The sequence below is a fragment of the Coturnix japonica genome, chromosome 9 (genome assembly GCF_001577835.2).
Source record: "Coturnix japonica isolate 7356 chromosome 9, Coturnix japonica 2.1, whole genome shotgun sequence".
NCBI classification, from domain to species: domain Eukaryota; kingdom Metazoa; phylum Chordata; class Aves; order Galliformes; family Phasianidae; genus Coturnix; species Coturnix japonica.
In genome coordinates this window covers 19264005-19273076 of record NC_029524.1, presented here as the reverse complement: position 1 = coordinate 19273076, position 9072 = coordinate 19264005, and positions in this window count along the sequence as shown.

The following is a 9072-nucleotide window of genomic DNA, read 5'->3' as shown; positions in this document are numbered from 1 at the left end:
CATGCTGGCCATCTAGCAGCTAAAGGGAAAAAAAAGAAATATAGTTACCTGAGCATGTATATTTTAATATGTGAAAGGATACAATTGAAAGACATGGAAATAGCATGCCTTTATTTTAAGTCAGAGATGTTAATTGCATTACTTTGAGTTTTTATGGGCTTATTCAGGTGCTTAATTTGACTTTAATAAAATAGACTTATCAAATTAGCACTCACTTATTTGATAGAAATAAATTTGAATATCACACTATTTAAAATCTGACAGTCAGGAAGCATCCATCAAACATAGCGCTAGTGTCACGCTGCATGTGTTGCCTACCAAAATCATTATGCTCTGTGCTTCCCGTTTACTCACTTATTTGCTTGTGCAAGTTGACTTTTAAAGCTACTTTTGAGACTGATTCAATTTTGAGATGAGAGGGGACTTTTTTGTTGTACGCAGCAGGGCTTGAATGAGGTCCTGGCTCTGCAGTTCATTGTAGTGGAAAGGATGGAGGATTCCCGAGGTGAGCTTGGCTCCAGAGCTAGCAAATAGCAATGGAGAGATCAAGGCTCATCTCCTTCTGTCTCGAAGTGTTAGCCATCATGGCCAGTATGGGAATGTTTTTTTTCTCTTCATTCTGTTTTCTTCTTTTATTTTGGTAAGCGATACAGAGGCATCATATGTTGCAAAGATGTTTTATGAGTACTGTCTTCAGGGGAAAAACTGGAATTGTGTATAGAGACCATTTTTACCAGAAATATCTCACTGAGATGACTCAAACCCTTTGATATTTCACCAGTTCAGCCAAAATTCTAGATTGTGACAGCCTGTCCAAAGTCAAGTTAACTTTCTTTGTCAACTCTTTTCAACTCTTCTTATTTCCCATTTCCTGACATGCTTCTCAATTATTGTCATTATTTTTTTTTGTTTGTTTTAATTCATTTATGCAGTTACTTGAAGTTGGGTGGCAGAACTGTTGACTTGATGTGTCTAAGGCAAGTGTAAGGCCAGATGTGCTGTGCATGTTCTGCTGTAAGCTTAGTGCCAAGGCTGCTGGAGTGAGAAGTTCTGTAGGATTTCCTTCACAAGAATGTAACACTTCTTTGGGATTTCATGGTCATCAAAATGAATGGACACAGGGACCTTTATTGAGCTTTTTGTATAATATTTGTGTGCCAGGAATATAATCTTCCTTAAGTTCTTCATTTGTCCATATCACCATCCTCTTAGTGTTCTTTTTTTGGAATAGGATCGTTCCTTCCCACTCATAACCACACTATGTTCAGGAGTGTCGTGGAAAGGATTATATTGAATTTATTTATTTTTAAGGCAGTAATGGTAATTCATAGTTATTTGCTGAATAACTGAGTAGTAAACAGAAAATGTAGCTCTAATTCAGAAGTTTGATTAAACACAAGAGCCTGTAAGGACCAAAAATTCTGGTGGGTTTCTTGCTGTGGTTCGGGAACCTGTGCTACCAATTTGAGAAGTTCATTGGAAAAGAATCAGTCTTTTACCTTCAAACCTCTTATCCAAAGGCTGAAGATGCTTTTGAAGGGAGACACAGCTTTCACTCAAATACTTTGTGCCCCCAAATGCTTCCTGAATTGCGATATTCAATCACAAGATGGCACTTCTGCGTCACAGATAAAGTGGCTTGATTTTGGTCCAGCTATGAAAATGCCAGTGTGCATCTGGCTAAATGCCCTTTTATTTCCCAAATATAAATATTTCTTAGACTCTGAAAGAGAACTTGTTAGTGTACTGGTGGGTTTCAACTCCAGTTCAATCCTATAATGAATATACATAGTATAACTATTAATAGAACTCAGGTTGCAAAGCTGCTTAATTTTCTTAGAGCTGCAGTCCACATCATGAATTTTCATTAAAACGATTAATGTCAAAGTTGCTAAAACTTCTCCTATGGGTGCTTTTATAATTGTGGTCACAGATGAATTATCTGTTTATCTTATCTGGATGTTATTAATCTTTAGATCCTCTTCTTGCTTCCATACCGAGCCTGTCCCAGTGGCAGGCTGTGAGCAGCTGAAGGGAAGATGGTGCATTCAAAGGCATCACTTTAATGGCAGTAAACTTGTGCCATGATCAGAGCACAGGTATAACATAACTTCCTGAGTGATATTTAACAGTTGCGTTGATTTTTAGCAGGAATCACAGGCTTGCATAACTATCATGTGAGCTGTTGTAGGATTTGGGCTTTTTTCCTCTTCGTTTCTGAATTTTTTCAGTCCTTTAGGAGTTGAAAACCTTCAGCTGGTTCTGTGTCCCCTTTGGCTCTTGTCTTTGAAGTTAATTCGTTCCTCACATGAAAATCAGCTTGCTATGGCTTTGGAAACAGAAACTTTTCATTTTGGAGTCCGCTTCTGTGGTTGCACTTGGAGCACAGGAGCCAAAATCAACAAATAGGTCTTGAAAGCACTGCAGGAAAGGAGGTGTAGCTGGCTCTTGCACACCACCTGTGGCAGTACGTTATTGCAATTACTTAGTATAATTTTTCTCCCCCAGAAGAACTTGCTTTTGACTGGGGAAAAAAAAAAATAATCAAAACAAGTCACAGCGAGAAAGCCTGCAGCAGCTTTTAACTCCAATGCTTCCCCACAGTGAGAGCTTTGGTTTTCTCCTTCCAGGAAATTCGGTGTAGTCACAACTGTTCACTTGCAACTTAACAATTGTTTAAAAGAAAACCAAAGGTGACCTTTTCCACTCAGCAGAGCTGACTAAAAGCAATACTTAGCATGATGCCCAAGACGGCATCTGCCTTCAGTCAGGGCTCCAGCAGGACTGCACTTAGTGCAAGCCCTCCAACAGGGGACAGCAGGGGACATCCAGCTCTCCAGTCCCCCCCATTTGTCCTTATTTCATTGCTTCCTCCCTGAATACATATGTAAAGGCTGTCATTTAATGGTACCAAACGGCAGCATCTCAGTACCTGATGATTGTATGAGTGCCCAAACCATCCCTTTTGGCTTTTAGTCACCACTACTAGCCTGCTCTGCTGTGTCGCTTCAGCAGCTATTGCCTCAGCGCTGCATCTTGGGCTGCTGCACCCAACATAATAATTTAAAATAATAATTTGTTCACTAAACACTTCTGACCCCATTTCTCCTGAAGAGAGTGTGAATAAACTTGCTAATCCTCTATTATGATGATGATAAGGCATCAAATAGATGTCTTTTTTCACTTGATATTCATGTACTACTCATTCCCTTATGTCCCCATTCTGGGTGTGGTGGACCTCCAATACCAGACTCCCATCCCCATTAAATGGAGGCTATGGTCATGATCTCACCTTGCTCACAAGGAGTATATATGGGCCTCAGTAACTCTTAACCTAAACAATTCAGTGTGCCTAACTGCAGCATATGCTTTACTGAGAGGCAGCTGACTCATGGTGGGAGAAGCTGAGCTCCGTGGGTAGTGTGATGGGATATCACACAACTGGTAGGCACAAGGCAGTGCCAGAAGTCAGCTCTGTAGGCTGCTTGTAGCTCAAAAGCTGTCTGCCTGTTTTTTGGGGCTTTCTCAGATGCTTCCTTTTTCCTCAGAGCAAATCCAATGTTTTTCCAAGCAATGTTTGTCTAAACAAAGCCCATGGTGTGTTGTAATTCAACCTCACTGTGCTGCTATACAGAGATTACCATATTTTCCCAGCAATAACTTCTTAAAATAACTTTCTGTTCCCTTATATTCTGTGTGGATTTCTTGAATCAGGCAGAATCAATGTTTCCATTTTACTGAGCTGTGGGTACCAGAAATCACTCATTGTGGAGATGGCAGCACATGTGAGTGTTGTGCCCAGGTCAGCAAATAACCTGAACTGTGCTGAGATGTGATTCCCAGAAAGCACCACACCTCCTTCATACAGCATGAAACACCAGAGCTATGCAGAATGGCTTCAGTAGCTTAATTTGTTCACGTACTAACAAGCAGCCTCAGGTTGTGTGGTTCCTTATGCAGCTATAGACTTTGCTGTGTGGAATAAGCGTAAAACTGTCTTTGTGGTATTTACATGGCTTTATATCTGGTTGTGGAACATATGTGGTATTTCTCCTTAGTGATGCATATGTTTTTGCTAAATCAAAGGAACTGACATTTAAATTGTTTCAAATCTTGGTTAAGTTCAGTTTGACCAGGTGATGTCAAGGTTAACGTTTGATTAAACCACTAAGAATGAAAAACTCAGAGAAGTGAGATGCACAAAGTGTTTGCTTAACTTTTTGTCTTTTATGTTTTTGTTTTTGTTTTTTTGTGTTTGTTTTTTTAACTTACTTTTCTGGAGAGCTTGTATTTCCTTTTTTCCTTGTCCACCTAAAAATTCTCATGAGGATTTTCCTGCATGATTCCAGCATCCACGTCTCACGGCCTTGCAGTAAGGATAAAGTGTCAGTGCCAATAGATAGGAAATCACCCCTACGGTACCTCTGCCCTGAAGCATGCCATCAGGATATTTATGCTCCTGAGATGATGGATGATTAGACACCAGGAGCACTGGGCACCCTGCTCTACGCATGTGACTGCAGAAAGAACTGCTGGACATTGCTTGGTTTTATGAAACAGCTCAGGCTCAGCGGACTCATCTAAACCCTGATATCTCTAAACATTGTTTCCTAGTGGTAAGAAATCTTCTTTAACGATCTCATGTGGGTATTATTGTCAAAGCATTTATTTACTCACTCATAAATCAGGCAGAGGTGTAGCTTGCTGCTGGTCCTACAGGCACTGGAGTGAATGCAGGAGAAATTGGTCTGTGGTTTCTCCCCTGGTTGAAAAGGCTCCAGGCTGATGTACCTGCTCAGGTTGCTCTGCTTGTTTGGAATGAAACTCTTCAATGCTTGGGACAATATTTGAAGGAATATCTTAATCTTGCTCTACTTGCAGTGCGCGGGTTTGGATCTGGACCTAAATGACTCCAAACAACTTACATAGAAGGAGTTTTGTCCAACTCAAAGGAGGATTTCTTTCTGTGTTTCTCTAAGGTTTTTGCTTTGAAAAAATGACCTATAAATGTCCAGTTCTTTGCCGGGCAATGTTTTTGCCTTTCACTTAGGGTCTTTGTTATCCCTACTGGTAGAACAGTGTCTGAGGAACTGTTGTTTGCTCGTGGTTGATTTATAAAGCTGTGTGATGGCATGGGAAGATTCAGGCTGTTTAAACAGGCAGAAGTAGTGCAATTATTTTTAAGTGCCCCTGAAACTACCAAAAAATCTTTTTCTGGCTGTTAGATGCGTGAAACTACTGAGAAATATCAATTGGACATTTTTGCATATCTATAAAACAGATTTTTCAATCATGAATTTTGCTGCACCAACTTTCCATTGATTATTATTTTTTTTTAATTACATTTTATTTGTGGGTTTTTTTTGTTTGTTCATAGAATAGAATCAAATGAAGCTTTGAAAAACGTGTAATAAGTTTACCCTCTAAGAACAATCTTTTGTCATACCTTCTTGCATTGCAAACGTCACACATCCTGCTCCTGTACTACAACATATGCTTTGCTCCATGATTCCAAGGCTGCTTGTCAGCACAGAGACACATACAGTAAATAGTTGGTAAGAAAATAATTGTGCCATATGGTTTCAGTGTTGTTGCAAAACTTGTGATTTTTAAATCCTTCCTTTTTTTTTTTTTCCTGTTTAACTTTAAGCATATGGTAGCAGTGAGCATGCTATAACTTCTGCCATAATGCAAACATAGGTTAATGCCAAGTATATCTGCCATATGTATATTCATGGTATCATTACACCAGTATTAGTTAGAGAGATAATAAACATCCACAAAAATAGCTACAACCATATTTTTCCCCATGGAAGAGTTGCTCGTTAAAACACTGAGGAGTAATGATTGCTTGTGATTCTCTCCTCTCCAAGTTCTGCATAATGGAGTACTACACACTTTCAGTGTAAGAATAATATATCCCCATCTACATTTATTACGAAAATGACAAATTGTGTTTTCCAGTTTTGTCTAAGTGTGCTCTGGGTGTATTGCCTTGGAAAATTAGTATTTGAAAACCTGGTGTGAGGTAGATTCTATCATAGTACGTTAAGAATGGACAGCACTGTTTGATGGAATGATCTTGGTTTGTAGTGTTCTGGGCTCATAAAAATAATCTCAGCACTGATAATATTTATGTGAGCACTAAGAACCCTGACAGAGCGCTGTAACTAAATTGATTTTATTAATAATACAATAGATCATTAACGACAATCGTGCTTGAAAGGAACATAGAAATAGTGTAAATGAGGTTTCCCTCTGTCTCGCTTACCATGCTGCTGTTTTAAAATTACTTACCTTATTAAGGAGAATAACAAGTAAATACATAATGAGAATGCACACAGGCACCTTATGAGAAGTGCTGCAGAGTAATGGTGCGCTTAAACTGAGTTATGTGTGGCAGTTCCCTGCGTTTTGTCCTCCAGCAGTAGCAGGCTGCTTTTAGTGCTACAGAGAAGGCAGCTTTTCTGGCTGGAGCAGGTCTTGGCCTAATAATCTTTTTTGATTATTTCATTACTTGGAGGAGTGTATTTTTAAATGTAATCCACAGTGCAGCATTGTGGTGGTGCTGTGCTTTCAGAGGTGAATGGGAGAAATACCTCTCACAGCCTCTTGTGCTCTTCCAACTGCTGTGCCTGGATGGCACTGGGTGTTGTACCTGATATTTGGGAAAATAAAATGTAAGCTAGTGAGAAAAAAAAGGTAACAGATAACATTAACCCTTTCAGTGCTTTGTCAGGTCAGACTTGAAGCCACGAAGAATATTTTGAATGAAAAAAATTTAACTAAGGTGAGCTAGAAGGGACTCTTAAAAGGATGAGTATATGTATTGGGCTTTAAATTCATGGGCCTTGTCCAATTCCTTGATAATTAATTTTCATGGAAAAATTTATCACATTTAAAATGAAATGAAAGATTCTGGTGCACTTAGGGTTTCTTTCTTGAAGCACCTTTTCCAGTAAACCACATGTAGAAATGAACAAAAGGTTTTGGACAAAAATAGGCAAAATAATTGATTCTGAAAACTGGGCTTTGATAGAGAAGAAGGAAAGCAGACAAGATCTGACCCAGACCTGCTGAAGGTGGCCAACAGATCTCACCAAAAGCTGTTGAGATGGCAGAAAACACAAAAAGAAGTAGTTGGGGGGGGTGGGAAGGTGTGGGGAAGGTAAGGTTATGTACAGGTTATGCTGAGGTGAACACTCAAACCTCTAGCTGCCCTGTATGTTTCCAAAAAGTGTTGTGGAAGTGTAGAAAGTGAGTGGTTATACACTTCCTGAAGGGATTGTGTGTACAGAAGTGCAGAGGTAATTAAAACCAGTGTGACACTATTGATTATTTAGGGTTGGGAAAGGATCTTGGTTTATAGCCCAAGCGCAGGGAAATGAAAGAGAGAAAAGTACGTGCTGTTGTGACCTGATTTTCTGACAGCTCTAAAAGGGGGAAAGTTTAAGAACAAAAAACACAAAATGCTTCAGTCTTCCTGAAAATTAAGAGATATGTCTTTATTCACATGACACCTGTATATGTATGAGTACATTATCTCTTTATATAAACACATAAAGTGGAAGGATTGATGCATGTGTAAACTATATTCCTCCTCATGGGCAACTGTATCCAGATAACCTTGCTCCAAGTCTTGCTAGCAGTTAATAATCAGGTAAATTTGTTGACCGTATGTCATGGTTGGCACAAAATGGCACAAGTGACATCGGTGTGTCTTTGCACCAAGTACAAGATGTCATGTATATGGCCCTCGTAACTGAGCCAAGTGGTTTCATGTCTGTGGCTCAAGCCTGAAGCTTTAATCACCTTTAGGAATGGTGTCACCGAAAGTAAGGCCACCAAAAAGTTTGTACAATGTGCAGAATTAAAACTGAGCTCAGCCTCTGTGTGCTCATGCTGACTGTGGGGAGACCTTGACCTTCAGGAAAAATCCTTCCTGATAAATACTGTATGCCCCATGCAGTGATGCCATGGGTGTGGGAGTGTGATATGTCCAAGAGCCTCACTTCCCTGCTATGCAAATATTTCACATCCAGCATGCTGCAAATATTTTTCCATAACAGAATGTTGTTATAAACTACGTATTTGAAAAAGAGGGGACGAAGGCCCTCAAAAGGTGCATCTTTGTTGTCCTGGAGAAGATTCTGAAAACCAAGGTGAAACTGGGAGGCAGGTAAATAAGATTAGTGAAAGACACAGTATTATGGACCAGCACAGTGACAGAGACTGATTATAGCTGAAAAAATTCTGTCCTTAAAAAAAAAAAAGGGGGGGGGGGGTTGGGAGGTGAAAAAGTGCCAACCATTCATTCAGAACAGTTGAAAATTACACAGTAATTCACACGTTCTCTGGAGCTCTGGTACTCCTCACTCTGCCTCAAGTCTTCAGTAGATTTTGGTTTTGATGAGAAGTCTTACTAACACAAAAAAGTGCTGGGTTTTGTTTTAAATTGGTTTTAAATAAAATTCTCTCTGGTGTTTCTTTTATTTCTTTTTCTTTCCTTCTTTTCCCTTTTCTCCCCTTCCTGTCCTGTTGGCTGCATGTTGGTGACAGCCTAGTCCACTGTAGAGGAGGTGGGTCATGCCGGGTTCCACTGTGTGAAAGTGCCGCTTCTAAATTGCATCGTGGAGAGCCCTTGTCCTGATGGCACTTACTGGTTTGTATGCTGAGGAAAACGCAGGTTCATGCTAATGTTGTGATTTCCATTTGTTTATGTTTAGAAAGCCTAGCCTGGGCTTTAGATGTTAGTTCTCCAGCACTTTGCTTAGCAAAACAGGATGCTGCAGATGCAACTTGTTTTTGTTTCTGTATCTTTGAACAACTGATTTTATAGCTGCTTGAATGTGAATTTTGGCAGATGAGAGGGTTGCTTGGCAACTAGACTGCACTATTTGTGCTGGTACCTGCCACATGGCTTCCTGGCTTCCCGGGGTGAGCACAGCGTGGGGCTGCAATGTTTCTGTTCCTATTTATTGCCCATGCTGCTGTGTACTGAGGGCCGATATTGGTCCTTGCTGCATATCACGCTCACCAGCATGATGGACCCTCCTGCAGAGGTTTTATGGA